The following is a 6,671-nucleotide window of genomic DNA, read 5'->3' as shown; positions in this document are numbered from 1 at the left end:
TGTGAAAATCTATGTAACAGCTTGTTTTGAAAATAAATACAAATAAGTACGAGACTAATGTAAACCAAAATGGCAACTTTTGCTCTAAGCTTAATTGGGATGATCACATCATAACTCAATTTACCTTGAAACACTGCGGGCCGATTCTAATTTTTACCTGCGCTTATCTTTTCGTTTTTGTTCTTTGTGATCTCGGATGGCATTCTAGGCTTCCCAGCCACATAGACCAGGAAGAGGCCCTCCTCCACCAGTAAGTGCAATTTAATTTTCCAAAACAAGCACTTTATAATGCAAGCCTAACATGTACAAAGAAGATGCAAGGTTTCCGAAATGTTGATTATGACAAATTTGATGACCAGTTTGGTTAATGTTTTAAATGATAATACTGCACCAGAGAGTACACAACATACCAGGACAAATAAAGCCTGCAAGTGGGCAAAAATAAATAAGTGCTGTAGTGGTGGTATATTACCACCTTTCGTAGTTGTGAATGGCTGTTTTTGTACCTGAACATTAAGGAATTACGCTGGTTTTGGCTGGAAGCTAACAATTGCTAAAGTCTGTAAAGTAGTTCCTTAATATAACAACACAATAATACAACAACACTTCACATTAAGACTTGGCAAAACACACATAAGGACCACAACAAAATGTAGCATAGCAACATATTAACAACATTGTAACAACAAAATACACCATAACAATAACATATAACGAGACCCCTCATCTGCACCTGAACCAGCACAGCACAGCACACCACCAGCACAACAAAACAAACTGCAATACGTAACAACAACACTCCAAAAGAATAACACAGAAACACAGCACAATCTAACACGAAGACGTGCAACACAAGATCACACACTATGGCAAGTAAACCCAAAAATTAGCAAAAGCACTAAGGATCACAATAGAGTACAACATAACTACAACCACTACAGAACGAAGCATGGCAGTGACAACAACACAATACTGCAGAAAAATATAAAAGACACTTCTTTAAAAAAGAGCAAAAACAATTCATCAAAATACAGCACAACAACATGCCACAAAATTACACAAAACTTCAACACTCGAGAACACGATAGAACAACAACATACCACATCACAATATCAAAACACTACCACAATATAATAAAAACAAAACCACAATACAAAAGTGACACAAACCAAAATCACACATCTACAACAAAATCTCAACACAAACCAAAAAACATAAAACAATATAATATACCACTACCCAAAAACACAATACAAGTGCAGCACAGTGCTCTCTTGTTTTTTTTGATTTGGTTTATCATTGTGATGTATTGAGATTGTGCTGTATTGTGGAGTTGTGTTCCTGTATTGTAACGGTAGTTATTATGTTGGTGAATTTTTATGTTAGTGTATTGTGTTGCTGGATGTCTTGTGACATTGTTGTGGGTTGTCTGGTATTTCCATTGTTTAATTGTGGTGTGTAATTGCTACATCAATTTGTTTTTGTTGATGTTGTTGTGGTGTTGTGTCGTTGTTGTTTTGCTGCAATCCATGTGCTTGAATATGCAAAAACAAATTGTAACATATTACCACCTCCAGAGATCTGATTTCATAATACAGTGACAAAATGTTTTTGCAACAGGGAAGATGCTAATTATCAGTAAAGACATGTACTAGTTCAACCCGACAAATGTTTTTCAATTTTGCCCTGTTTCTACAGTTGCTGCAGAACCGGTCTTCGCAGAGTAGTATTCTCAATTGTTTTTAGTCTCAAGATTGTTTTTTCTTTTACACAATTTTAACTGCTAAAGAAAGATTCATCTCATGCAAGTTTAAAACTTGAATCAGGTTTTCTCTCATTTAGGAGACAATGGTGCAGTGTGAACAACATTTGTATTTCCTGATATAAAGGCTGGAGCATGCACAGGGCCAAATGTATGTGATAAATTATATAGCAGGTGCATTTAAGCTCTTTATTATGTATTTGAATGTAAACTACACTTGTGCCTTTTGATTGCATCAAGTGTGGGAGGCACAGAGAGCTAAAAGTTCTCAAGTCAAGATGCTCTGAAGATACGCTACAAAAGAAGACAACTCTATAATTTATTCTTAAGCATACTCTATTCCAGTAAGAATTTAAGTATGGAACATGCAGTTTTACGCCTCGAAGCACGGAGACAATACCTAAAGAATTCTATGTTATGCTTTAGAACGGCTTTGCTTCTGCTGAAGAGTCCCCTCACCTGAAGAATAGATAGAACAGGGAATCGGTTAGTGGGATATGGCGATAGCACAACACTCTACAATGGTTAAGGATCATGACAATTTAACTAGAAATATAGATTAGAGAAAGAACTGGAGGTCCACCGTCCACTCCAATTGTTGTAGTATGCAACCCAATTACACGCTTAAGTTATTACCTCATATATTTGGCAGCAATTTCTAAAAAGTTTACAGTCTGAATTTGGAAAATAAGTTTAAAAGGCAAATAGCTTTCTCGAGGATGCATACTGTAGGAAACGAAGAAGCCACAATCTGTAAATATAAGCATATATTACTATATCTACCAGTATATGAAAGCAATTAGAACTGTTTAGCAGAATTAAACATACAATGACTGTAAAACATTGGAACTGTATAAATGTACCCTATGGTGGTTACGTAAGAGATGATCCCCTATATAAAAAAAAATTGCACGCCTAATGTGTGATCCTAGTTCTGTGTGTTGTTTCTTATTTTTTCATTGTTAATACTGCTTTTATGTAAATATTATGTACAATAATATGTATATGTAAACATTTTTCTAACAGCCACGACCTGGAGGACCTGGAAAAGGACCTTTAAAACCAGTTGGCCCTCCTCCTTGTAAACCGAACATCACTCCCACACCTCCTACAACAGTGACAACTACGCCAACAACAACACCAACCACCACAACTCCCACCACCACTACTTCAACCACAACCAGTCCGACCACTGCCACCACCACTACAGCTACCACCGTAACAGCTGCAGGTTAATCGCAAACCAAGGTATGGATGCAAACACCAGATAACAAAATAATGTTTGTATGGGAAATTTTTGCAACTTCCTAATTTATGCTTTTTGTTAAGAAATAGTGCATCATTTATTAGACTTTGGAATTCAGCTGCCACTATTTCCATAATCAACCTCCATTACTTATGCATTCATTCATACATTAACACTAAACTGGATAAATAGTAAGTGGCTGATTGATGTTAAGAGAGCAAAATATCAAAATATAAGAAATAAAAAAAGGGAGAGGTGTCCCAGCATGCTTTCAACCCAAGAGCAAGGAAGAACATGGGTGTTAGATTTAGGCATACCCTTTTCCCCAGAATGTGCAACGCTAGAAAACGTAGTTACTGTTTGCATTTTTGCAGTTTTGAGCTTTACAAATCAGATTTTAGACTTTTCAAGATTAAAATATGCCTCAGGCTTCCATGTCTATTTGATATTTCCATAAGTCAACAAATAAATATTGGTCCCTAGGTGCCTTAATATATTCCCGCAATGTTTCTAATTGGGGTGTTTCCCGCCGCTCACAAAGGTGTGTAATAACTAAATAAAGCTGCAAAAACAATGAAGGTATATCCAAATGAGAAAAAAACTCTCACCAAAATGGCGCTCTCTGCTGTGTAAATGGATAACTTATATTGAAAAGCACTTTTAAACTTAAATGCATGTATTTCGGGCAAATGTATTACGCTGCTCCTGTTCATGTTTATTTTGTTGTAATGCAAAAATGTATGCTTGAAAGTCTATCACGGTGAAAACCAATTTAAAAGTACACGTGGATAAAGAAATTAGGGTAAAAACATCCACTGTAACATGGATCATTATCCTGTCCAGGTGGGGAGGAGAAAATCCTTATACAGGATGAAAACAGTAAAGGCACTCCCCTACACTGGTGGTATTTGTGTGAAGCAGTTTCTCTATGAGAAAAAATATTTTCCTTGTGAAGGGAAAAAAAAGTTAACATGCACAAATGCACTTTTACTAAGTATTTACTCATGCATATTTACATATACATGAGTAAAACCTTTCTCGTTTGACTACTCTTGGAAAGTTGTACCTTCACAGTGTATTGGGATGAATTATTTGGGAGGCGTCATAGCACACTCAAATGCATTTAGTGTCTCAGATGGGAACCCTATGATGAAGCATACCACTAACTAGTGTTAGTGGTTGAGGGTTCTTTTAAAAACCATGTAGGATTCCCTACTCAATAGAGCTAAGGGTACACCAGGATTTAGGTAGCAGGCTCTCTTTTAGGGCCTCATTATAATGGTGGTCGGACCACCACCGCTGCGGGATGGAGACCGCTCGACATGTAGTCGGCGGTCCACCCACCATATTATGATACGACCACCGAGTAGGTGGTTGGAATCATGCAGTTTTCTATTGCGGCTTCTACTGTGGCCCAGGAAAAGGCTGCACAACAAGCCGCGGTAGAGAAAGGCATGTCTGCAAACATCCATGCACTTTGTGACAGACACCATGTGGTGCTTGGCACATGGTGCATAGATGAGTGAGGGGCACCCCACATGCACCCCATGCCAAATAGTGGTGGCACACAGAGGGCGGGGCAATTCTAGGGGCCTCCAAAGACCTTTCCTGAAGCCTTTCTACCGGTGGGACCGCCGTGAAAAGGCTGTGGGAAATGGACATCGTAATTTCTACAGCAGTGCCTGCGCAGGTACTACCTTCATTGTAGGGATTACTGTCCGACCGCCGCCCCGATGGGCTCCTTGAGACTGTTGAAGGTGGGGGTATTTCCCCCCGCCCGGTGCTCTCCGACTGCCGGTATCTTAATCCTGGATGTCGGGTGGACCGTCACAGATGGCCAGTCAGTGGCGGTCTGCTCGACATCATAATGAGGGCCATAGTGTTTGCCTAACAGTTTTAATGTTTTAATTATAGTGGTGTAGATGATGCATTATATATACAACATTAGACAAAGTGTTAAGTGTTGCCTTAATTAGTTACAAAGTGCTAATATACAATGTCTTTTTTTCTAAATAAATAAAACTTGCATGTGATAAAAAGTGGCATATTAAAAATGACAGAAATTGTTACTGGGACACGCTCATATGTGAGCTGTGAACTCGCAAGGGTATTTTTTTTAGTGCCTTAAAGTCTCCAAATATAAACAAATGTCCCATCATAATTTGAGATTATGAGAATAAGAATGTTTGCATTAATTTCATAGTGTAGATTAAGTTGATTACAAAACAAACACAAACGTTAATGTAAAAAAAAAGTATAAATTGTTTAAGATGAGCTGATATCGTCTGAAGGATGCAAAGAAAATTTGGAGCTTACAATGAACCTTTTAAAAACCTATTTATTTCCTTATATGAAGATCCAATATTTTGTAAAGACTTTGCAAACTTTACAATAAAAAATACATAGCGATGTAAAGGAACACACAATGGGTAATAACGTAAAACTGTTATACTTATTTAAGACATTATTGGTCATATTTACCGATATTCCTAATAGTGGACAGGCTTTTGGTTAAAATGTCAAGGGCCTGAATTACAAAAAAATATGCAAATCCTCGTATGTTAGTCTTAGGTCTACAATTAGTCCAGATTGACACATTTTCAGTGGTTTACTGAATCACAATGAGTACTCCATCTAAAGCTACATAAATTGTATATTTCCAGGAGTACTCATGGGTCACTATCTATACTTGTGTGAACTATTCTCAGAGCAGACAAGCTGCTTAAGTACACATCAGCAAACTTTGAAACAACAATTATTCAAACTTTTTTTTCTCCACATAATTTTTTTAATTAACGACAAACTCATTTACCTGCCTTTACCCAAAGTAGGGTGTTCCTATTGCTTTCAAATTTTGGAAAGATATCTTCTCTTGCTTGCAGCAGAAGTACCTTCCTGTGGTGAAAGAGTCTTTCAAAAAAGTTTTTGAAAACACATATAATCATAGGTTTTTGGGTGTTGGCCAATGTTTTGTTGCTTCTACATTACGGCCAGTAGCTCCAGAGCAAACCCTTACCATTACAATTTTTTTTACACAAAATGGGGAATAACTACCTGAAATTACTTGGTGCTTTACCTGTCTGTCAGTTGTTGCTATTTCTACAAAAAACACTGACATTTCCACCTCCTCTGATCACCAGAGTGCCATTGGGAGTTGGGGTGAGGTGAGCCAGAGATTCTGGGCATGCTTGGACCTTTTTAGAGGAGGCAATGCCTGCCGTCTTTGGACTACTGCAGTGGTTTGGCAGCGCATTGAGCCATACTCCATGCCCTGCTCTGCAGCAACTTTGACAGGTCTGGTTTCTCCAGGCCCAGAATTATCGGGTCTGGAGATTATGACCTGATAATTATAGGTATAGACACAATTAGGGACTGATTACGATGCGGCCCGTAAAGGCTCTGACCGTTGGTAGGCGCCTTTCCGTGCCGCATCGTAATGGGCTGCTCGGTTTGCTTTCTGATCGCTTAATTATGAACTAGGCGGTCAGAAAGTAAACCGGTCAGTGATTCCGGCTGGCTTCCGACAGGCACGAGGAGCATGTCGGCCAGTCAGAAGGCAGCCAGCAATCTAGGCCCACCCTTGATATTATGATGCAGGGTATCCAGCATGGTTCCCATGCCGGCCTCTCTGACATGGAAACCATGTGAGAAAGTGTTGTTTG

The 6,671-nt window shown here is 38.6% G+C and overlaps 1 long non-coding RNA gene across 1 annotated transcript; it reads left to right on the top strand.

Moving 5' to 3' along the window:
- The first annotated feature begins 207 nt into the window (after positions 1 to 207).
- On the top strand, positions 208 to 3,011 carry LOC144819702 (uncharacterized). Its single transcript, XR_013607519.1, has 2 exons — positions 208 to 250; positions 2,790 to 3,011. It is a non-coding gene; the product is annotated as an uncharacterized LOC144819702 (long non-coding RNA).
- The last annotated feature ends 3,660 nt before the right edge of the window (positions 3,012 to 6,671 follow it).

Source organism: Lissotriton helveticus, chromosome 2_1 (assembly GCF_964261635.1).
Source record: "Lissotriton helveticus chromosome 2_1, aLisHel1.1, whole genome shotgun sequence".
Lineage (NCBI taxonomy): Eukaryota > Metazoa > Chordata > Amphibia > Caudata > Salamandridae > Lissotriton > Lissotriton helveticus.
This window is presented reverse-complemented; position numbering and strand designations above follow the sequence as displayed.